Source organism: Myotis davidii, unplaced genomic scaffold, assembly GCF_000327345.1.
Source record: "Myotis davidii unplaced genomic scaffold, ASM32734v1 scaffold821, whole genome shotgun sequence".
Lineage (NCBI taxonomy): Eukaryota > Metazoa > Chordata > Mammalia > Chiroptera > Vespertilionidae > Myotis > Myotis davidii.
In genome coordinates, this window is record NW_006295269.1 from 2888590 (window position 1) to 2897950 (window position 9361).

The 9361-nt window shown below is 39.9% G+C and overlaps 1 long non-coding RNA gene across 1 annotated transcript in view; it reads left to right on the forward strand.

The window, feature by feature from the left end:
* The first annotated feature begins 7289 nt into the window (after positions 1 to 7289).
* LOC107184115 overlaps positions 7290 to 9361 on the forward strand; it is an 18753-nt gene continuing 16681 nt past the window's right edge. The window contains exons 1-2 of the long non-coding RNA XR_001514934.1: positions 7290 to 7339; positions 8580 to 8583. This is a non-coding gene — a long non-coding RNA (uncharacterized LOC107184115). The remainder of the gene's footprint in view (positions 7340 to 8579; positions 8584 to 9361) is intronic.

Below are 9361 nucleotides of genomic sequence, written 5' to 3' on the forward strand. Positions count from 1 at the left end.
GATGGTTACTTCAATTCTTCTTGCTGCTTCAAAAGACCAGGAGCCACTCCTAAGACCTTCACCCTGAGCTCTCAGCCCCCTAGGAGGAACCTCAAGAAGATATACATATATGGCTGCCTGATAGTTTCAAGCAAGGTTTTTACCCAGTATAGCAACATGGACATCTGGGCAGTACTTGGAAAATTGAAATAAACATTTGTCCACTAAACCCAAAGTTTGCCTTAAAGGATTATGCTTCGTCTTAGCATTACCTCATTTCTAGCAAAACCTGAACAAGGTCCAAGTCCGCGTTCCTCCTGTGGCTTCGCCTGGCGTGTGCATGTATCATGTCCCCTCCTCACTTGCTCACCCTAAACATTTATTTCAGCCATCTAAACAACCATTTCGAACAGCACTCACTAGCAATCACAAAATACCAAATGGAGTAATTTCCAGTTTGTCACGCCCATTGTGCTGACCAGCCACCTACGGACAGAAATGCTGGTATTTGAGTCCTGTGGTGGACAAAGAAGGTAAATAATAGCATATGCTATTTGCTTTGGAAAATCATCTACCCTTTTCCAAATTATGGAGTCTGGTTGCACATCTTTTAACAAAACATTTCTAAGCCTGATCCAACTTCTGGAAAGTTGCAATAAAAGCCTGCCTTTTGTACTGCTTCCCATATTTGCCTCATTACTATGAGAAAAATATGTTAGTCCAAACACCTCATCGGTCTGAGAACTGTAGGCAAATTGCTTCCTGGTTGGATTCCTTATTTGCATGTGTGCCACACCCACAATTGTTCAATTTGCATTGACTCTGTATATTTTGTGCTCAAATCTTATACATTTGCACTGGGCTGGGAGTGGGGGTGTCAGTAGATGGTAGTGGAAGGAGTTGTTTTGAAATAGTTTGAGAGTTAATGTGAGATTGCTTATGTAATAGGTAAAAAAACTAAAGCATTGCAAAATATTAAATTATTAAAAAACACTATTTAACTTTTTTGAGGTGTAATTGACCTATAACATTGTATTAGTTTCAGGTGTATAACCTAATGGCTCGATATGTATATATGTTGTGAAATGACCACCACAATGTCTAGTTAACATTCAGCATTCTACAAAGTGACAAAATTTTTTTCTTGTGACACACATGTCCTTTTCCGACATCACTGGTGCTTATTTATATTCGACCTTCCAAGTTCACTCTAAGGGCTGCACCAGGTGAATTCTCTCCCTGTATAGATCAGATAGAATCATTGCCTAATCACCTATTTGAAGTGTCTGTGTGAAAAGAAAAACTGATCAAGGTGAAATTGATCTGTGCAAATCATGGTGGCAACTCCAACACAGTTCAGTTTTTCTCTGTCAGAGCTCTCCCCACCACATGACTTGCCCAGCTTGCTCTTAGCACAAGGTGTGTTCTTGACAAAGGTTTCTCTGTGAGGTGGCAGGTTATCCTCTTGATATCTACACGATCTGTTATCTCCTATATGAGACAGGCCTGCAGAGTGCTAAAATGACAAACACCCACATATCCAAACACAAGCTTCGGCATTCGCTGTCCTGAGGCTCAGGGTAGAGTGTTCACCCTGACTTGCACACTAATAAGTGGACCTACATTTAAAACAATCGCTTATAAATCCCAAGTGATTATGGAGCAGGGTCACAGGACACAGATGTATTCCTGTGGTCTCTGTTCCTTGACCTCAAACCCATGGCACCTTCTTAGTTTCTATACTGATTGTCATGTAACAAAGCTAGCCAGGGCTTCAGTCAACCTCAGCTGTGCCAACCTCTAACGCTCCCCTTAAAGTAAACTTCCCCCTGCCCCCCATCACCTACAGGGGAGTGAAGATGAGACTGCATGCCAGTTCCCAGATCATCAAGCTGTGGACGGTTAGGGGAAGGCAGTTCTGGGAGTGCAGAAGCCAATTCTCAGAAATTGTCTTACACAAAGAAATGGACCCCAGTCACCTGGGGCAGGCACTGGTCTCCTCTGCTTCTAGGGGGCAGCTCAGGAAAGTTCATTAGTTTTATGTTCTTTTTATTACTTTTTCAAGTATGCATTTTAAATTTTTTATTGAAGGTATTGGGGTGACATTGGCTAATAACATTATATAAGCTTCAGGTGTACAATTCAACCATAGATCATGGTGACAGAGAGGGTGAGCCCTGAGAGCTGTGATCTTTACCATGACAGATGAGAAAAAGATTGATGGACTGGTAATAATTCTCCTGTTGAAGAAAATGATGATTGATTCTGCTATGTTTGCTTTAGCAAACCCTCAAAAGAGAAAAATCCATCGTAGTGAAAGGACTTCTTAAATACTGAGCTTGGGCTAATCACCTTAAAGCGACTGGACCAGGTGGACTCATGTTTTAGATACAGACAACAACCTACTATTTATCTTGGTGTTCAGAAAATACACTTTTTTTTTTGTTTCAATGTGATTCTATCTTCATTTTTTTCTGCCTGTACCTTAACAGAAGCAGAAAACTTATTTTATTAAATGGTCAGCTGGTTCACAATTACTGGCTGACTGAGCCTTTAGTAGACTATCCTAGTCACTCCAAGGAATACAAAATCATGAACCTCTACGGATTCAATCTAGATGGGAAAGGAAAAGTTTTATGCTTAGAAAACAATTAGAGAACAACTGTTTCATGAATATTTTAGAAGATCATTGCATTCTAGGGCAGCCAAAAATTATTTCATGGAGTGTGAGGAATTGACCTTTGAAAGCTAAATAAAATCTAGATAAGCATTTTATTTATGTACTTATTTTAATATTTGGCTAGTTACACCTTAATTTACCTGGTTACATGTCCTTCTCCCAGCCTATAAAAGTGGGGACTGTACTAGAAGTAGTTTGGGGTGCTGTCAGCTACTTATGTGCTTGTCACCTTCAGAACCAGGTATGAGCCTTTCCTTGAGTTATATTGTCTTAAGAAGATAGGCAGGAATTGTAAATAGTAGCAATTTATCTTCAGAAATATTAATTTATCTCTACGTACAACAAATTAGTTAGAAATCTATTATTCAGATACAGGTCCTAACTCTGGGCTGTTCACTTAGGATAGCTGTATAAGGGCCTCTGATGGGTTGCTGTTGAGGAGGTGCAGGTGTGTCATTAACTGGACAGCTGGGTCAGAGAAATTGGATGGGACCAATTTATGGTGGGAAGTGTGAACACTGTAGTCTCTGTGGGGCTCAAGTCCTGACTCTGCCACATCCCAGCCATGTGACCCTGCGCGAGGTCCTCTGCTTTCTGGATGTCAGTGCCTGAGAGAACGGGTTATTAGTACTGCTTACCTGAGATCAGGGTCGATATGAGCAACATTTACTCAGAAAGGTTGCTGTATACGTTAAATAGGTGGAAAAGGATGAAAGTCAATTAGATTTTGTGTATTCAGTTTACTTTTAAATTTTCTAATATCCCATATCATTGTTTATATTTCATTGTATCATTAATAATGTTTACATGCAATACATAGGTAGCATTTTCAATATATTTTTAAAAAATTTAAAAAGGGAAGAAGTGAATGTAATTTCTCATGCCTTATCCTGAGATATTCTAGATCAGGAGTTGCAATATGTACCCAGGAACCTGCATTTTGGAAATGCTCCAGACTCTATAACATAGATGATGCCTGAGCTACCTGTTGAGAACCAGTGTATACATTCCACATTCCTTACTGCAAAGAAAGTACCTTTCTCTTTTGGATGTCCTCAGTGGCTAGTATAGAGCAGGCCACATAGTAGTTGCTCAGTAAACCTTTGATGAATGACTAAAAGGATGAACAGTTGAGTGAAAAGGGATAGTAATCCAAATCAGAGCTCTCAGCCTCAGTGGTATTGACATCTTGAGTCACGTAATTCTTTGTAGTGATGGTTGTCTTGAGCATAGTCGGGTGCTTAGGAACATCCATGACTTGTACTCACTAAATGTCAGTGCCCCGCTCCAGTCGTAACAACCAAAAATGTCACCGGGCATTGCCACATATCTTCTTGGGGCCAAATCATGCCCGGGTTTAAACCACTAACGTAGGTGATGCAACAGCATGAGAGAAAAGCTTTCACACAGTATGTGCCACTTACGCGTGGAACAAACACTGGTGCCATTGCGTGTACTGTTTTGGATGTTGAGTCACTGCAGATAAATTGGAGGAAACTCATGTTTAAACTTTTCAAATGAAAGGGTTATATGGTTGTTCTGCAAAGTTTGATAATTATTTTCTCCTTTAGAATGGTTATCTGAGAATGGTCATAAAATTAATTTGATTTTGAGCATCCCTGGTGGGTGTCTGATCCTTAATTAAAAAAATGTTATGTGTTGTAATTTATCAGCGTGATTCCTATTAAATCAGTGGGGGAGTCGATGAATAAATCCATACACAGGACTTGAAAACATAACCTCGGATGTGATCCACTTGTTATATTCATGAGAATTAGAATTGATTGCCTGTGTATGCACATATTAACTTCTCCCTCTTCTTTAAAAAGTTAAAGTCACACGTGCTTTGCAAAAGGAAATCACTTTGTCAAAAAATCAAAAAGAAAAATGAAATATAAAGGATTAGTGCCATAAACTTTTTCACTTCATTCTTTTTTAAAAAAATATATCTTATTGATTTTTTACAGAGAGGAAGGGAGAGGGACAAAGAGTCAGAAACATCGATGAGAGAGAAACATCAATCAGCTGTCTCCTGCACACCGCCCACTGGGGATGTGCCCTCAACCAAAGTACATGCTCCTCACTGGAATTGAACCTGGGACCCTTCAGTCGCAGGCTGACACTCCATCCACTGAGCCAAACCGGTCAGGGTTTTACTTCTATAGTTTCAATCTAACATTAAACTTTCTCTGAGGTCAGGAGCAACTGACAGCAAAGGCTATGATTTGAACAAGTAAATGTGACTTCGTACTCTCCTCCTTCATACGATTAATATCCTCATAGAAGCACATGGATCTCCAGTTCAAATTCTAAAGCAGAATTCTGACTTTTACCTGGTGTTCAAAATAATGAATTGGGGACTTTAGTATGATAGTTATAGAGAAATACTAAATAGAGAATCTAACTTGAGTTTTGCCCAAATTCTACCACCACAACAACTCCAATCATAACAGCATTAACAGCAGTTAACATCAACAATAGCCACAAGACCACAAAACACCCATCTCTACTACAATAATGACCACTACAAACTTCTGCTCTAAACTGCTATTACTACACATACACAATAAGCACTATTACTACTGCACAGACACAACAGCAATAGCTACAAGGACAATAATAACTCTACTATTATTTCTACTATTCTTCTATTACTGTTGAAAGCCTGTATTGAGAAACCACTACATTCCCTGGACTTTAAACAATCCTATGAGGTAGGCATTATAACTCCATTTTCCAAAACTGAGGCTTAGAGTTTGACTAGTGTACTCAGTGAATGCAGTTAATGAGGATCCCACGTACTCCACTCAAGGTGTGATTCTGGATCTCCAGTTCAGTGATGCGCTGCTATACACCAGTAGGGCATCGCCTGTCCGCAACTTGATCTCTTGTTTACTGAATGCAGAAGACAATCAGAGTTTGTGTAAGCAGTTCCCTCTATTCCTTCTCAGACTGACTCTTTCACTGCATGATGTGAGCTCAGAGCAGCATGGTATTTCAGAGTGACTTATAACTGGATGTTCAAATGTGCTCTCTGGGTTTACATGGGGACAACTGGCTATGGCTATGACCCAAGCCAACAGTTGCTAATTAAATTTGTCCTTTCTGGCCAACAGGACAATGTTGAGATCAGGATCCCCAGAGTCCACACCAAGGCTGGTGATAAGCCATTTTGTTTGAGTTTTAAAAAGTGATGACTATAGAACCCCCATAAAATAGACATTGGTGAAAAACACGTGCCTCAGGAAGAAAGCTTATGGAGGATTAGAGCCTAGGACAGGATCAAGCCTGTTCGTAAAGAACAGAATTGTGAATGACAGCAATATTCCTCCTAGTGTTGTTTATAATAGGAAAACACTGGATGCCACTCATCCACCATCAGGAGGGGACTGGTTACATTAATTAGGAAACCTCTTACAGCGCACTGCTGCACAACCATTAAAAGGACGTCTAGGGGGCTTCTGATCGATGGCAGAGCCAGCAGAGGCTGTGCCCGCCTCCTCCCACGACCACAGCAACATTAGAACGAAACTACAGAGTGGGCATCTCCGGGAACCAGCCAAGTCCAGCTGAACAGAGTCCTATTGCAAAGACACACCGAAGAAGCCAGGTTGAGAACGGCAGGAGGGTGGAGACGTGCAATGGGCAGGCTCCCTACCCCCGTGTGGTGTTAAAAACCAAGAGAGATATCTCGGCTGTGGAGGTCCCCTCTGAGGAGCGAGGGGACCTATACCAATCCCCGCAGCCCAGGGTTCCAATGGCAGGAAGAGAAGTCCCCATAACTCCTGGCTGTGAAACGGGCTGACATTGTTACTGAGACAAAGGGCTACTGGCATCCCAAGCATCCCTCTAACAGCCCCCGCAAAAACTGAGCTCACTCTGAACTACAGCCCTCAGGCCCTAGCTCGAAAGGCCCCAGGTATATATGGGGAGAAACTATTGTCGGGCTACACTGGCAGCAGTTCTCAACCTGTGGGTCACGACCCTTTTGGGGGTCAAACGGCCCTTTCACAGGGGTCGCCTAAGAACATCGGAAAACACATATATAATTACATATTGTTTTGTGATTAATCACTATGCTTTAGTTATGTTCAATTTGTAACAATGAAGTTGGGGGTCACCACAACATGAGGAACTGTATTAAAGGGTCGCGGCATTAGGAAGGTTGAGAACCACTGGGCTGCAGGGTGAGGGCTGGAGAGGCAGCTTTCTCCAAGGCAGAAGTGCTGGCAGAAGCCATTCTAGCAGTTGTGAGGTTTTAACATGCATCTCTGATGACTTGTGATGAGAATTTTTTTATATGCCTATTGGCCATCAGTATGCCTCTTTAGAGAAGTGGGTCCTTTACCCATTTTAAAATTAGACTGTCTTCCTTTTGTTGAATTGTATGAGTTCTTTATATTTTGGAAATTAGTCCTTAATCAAATGTATCCTTGGCAAATATATTTTTCCATACAGAGGGCTCCCTTTTCATTTTGAGAATGGTTTCTTTTGCTGCGCAGAAGCTTTTCAGTTTGATATAGTCCCATTTGACTATTTCTTCTTTTGTTTCTCTTTTCCTAGGAGATGTATCAGCCAAAATCTCAGATGTGAGATGTCTGAGATTTCCTTCTTCCAGATCCTTCTCTCTCCCCAGGCCATTCCCCCATTATTGTCTGTCCACGGGCTATCCATATATGCGTATAAATTCATTGGTGAGATTTTACTGCCTATGTTTTCATCTAGGATTTTTATGGTTTCATGCCTTATATTTAAGTCTTTTATCCATTTTGAATCTATTCTTATATGGTGTAAGTTGGTAGCCTTTACTCCATTGTATGCTCTTGCCTCCTTTGTAAAATATTGAGTGCAATGGTTTGGGTCAATTTCTGGGGTCTCTGTTCTGTTCCATAGATCTATATGCCTGTTCTTCTGCCACTACCAGACTGTTTTGATTACAGTGGCTTTGTAGTATAGTTTGATATCCAGTACTGTGATCCCTCCAACTTTGTTCTCCTTCTCAAGATTTCTGTGTCTATTCAGGATCTTTTTGGGTTCCATATAAATATTTGTAATACTTGTTCTAGATCTGTGAAATATGCCTTTGGTATTTTAATAGGAATTGTGTTGAATCTATAGATTGCTTTGGGTCATGGACATTTTAATGATGTTAATTCTTATAATCTGTGAACGTGGAATATGATTCCACTTGTTTATACTTTTCTCTGTTTCTTTTTTCCATGCACAGGTCTTTTACCTCCTTGGTTAAGTTTATTCCAGGATATCTTCTTTTCTTTAAATATATATTTTATTGATTTTTTACAGAGAGGAAGGGAGAGGGATAGAGAGTTAGAAACACCGATGAGAGAGAAACATCGATCAGCTGCCTCCTGCACACCCCCAACTGGGGATGTGCCCGCAACCAAGGTACATGCCCTTGGCCGGAATCGAACCTGGGAACTTTCAGTCCGCAGGCTGACGCTCTATCCACTGAGCCAAACCAGTTAGGGCTCCAGGATATCTTTTAGGTTGCTGTTGTTAGAATGGTAAATTAGATTGTTTTCTAAGTTTTTCTGGAAGTTCATTATTGGTGTATAAAAATGCTATTGATTTTCATATGTTAATTTTATGTCCTGCTACTTTTCCTAATTCATTTATAAATCTAGTAGTTTTTCGGTATAATCTTTAGGGTTTTCTATGTACAATATCATGCCATCTGCAAGGAATGAAAATTTTACCTCCTCCTTTCCAACTTGATGCTTTTCATTTTTTCTTCTAGTCTAATCGCTGTGCTTACGACTTCCAGTACTATGCTGAGTAAGAGTGGTGAAAGCTGACTTCCCTGTCTTGTTCCTATTCTTAAGGAAAACACTTTTTGTTTTTGGGCATGGAATATGATGTTGGTTTTAAATGTGTCACATATGGCCTTTATTATGTTGAGATATGTTTTCTCTATTCCCACTTGCTGAGAGTTTTAGGAAAATTGGGTAATGGATTTTATCAAATGCTTTTTCTGTGTCTATTGATATGATCATGTGATTTTTAACCTTCATTTTTTTTTATGTGGTGTATCCCATTTATTGATTTGTGAATATTGTATCAGCCTTGCGTCCCTGGAATAGAACCCATGTGGCCATAGTATATGATCTTTTTAATATATTGCATTTGATTTGTTAATATTTTGTTAAGCATTTTAGCATCTGTGTTCATCAGGGATATTGGCCTGTTATTTTCTTTCCTTGTAGTGTCTTTGTCTGGTTTTGGAATTAGAATATTGCTAGCTTCATTAAAAGAGCTTGGAAGTCTTCCTTCCTCTTGAATTTTTTGGAATAGTTTGAGGAGGATAGATCTTAATTCTTCTTTGAATGTTTGGTAAAACTTGCCTGTGAAGCCAACCAGTCCAGGACTTTTGTTTGCTGGGATTTTTTTTTGATTACTGCTTCAATTCATTAGTTGTTATTGGCTTGTTCTGGTTTTCAGATTCTTTCTGATTGAGATTCTAGCAATTTGTCCATTGCACTCAGGTTGTACAATTTATTGGCACAGAGTTGTTCATAGTATTTTTTTACAATCTTTTGTATTTCTGTGGTGTCAGTTGTTGCTTCACCTCTTTCACCTCCGATTTATTTATTTGGGTTGTCTCTGTTTCTTGATGAGTCTGGCTAGTGGTTCATTAATCTTGCTTATTTTTCAAAGAACCAGCTCTTGGTTTTAGTGATCTTT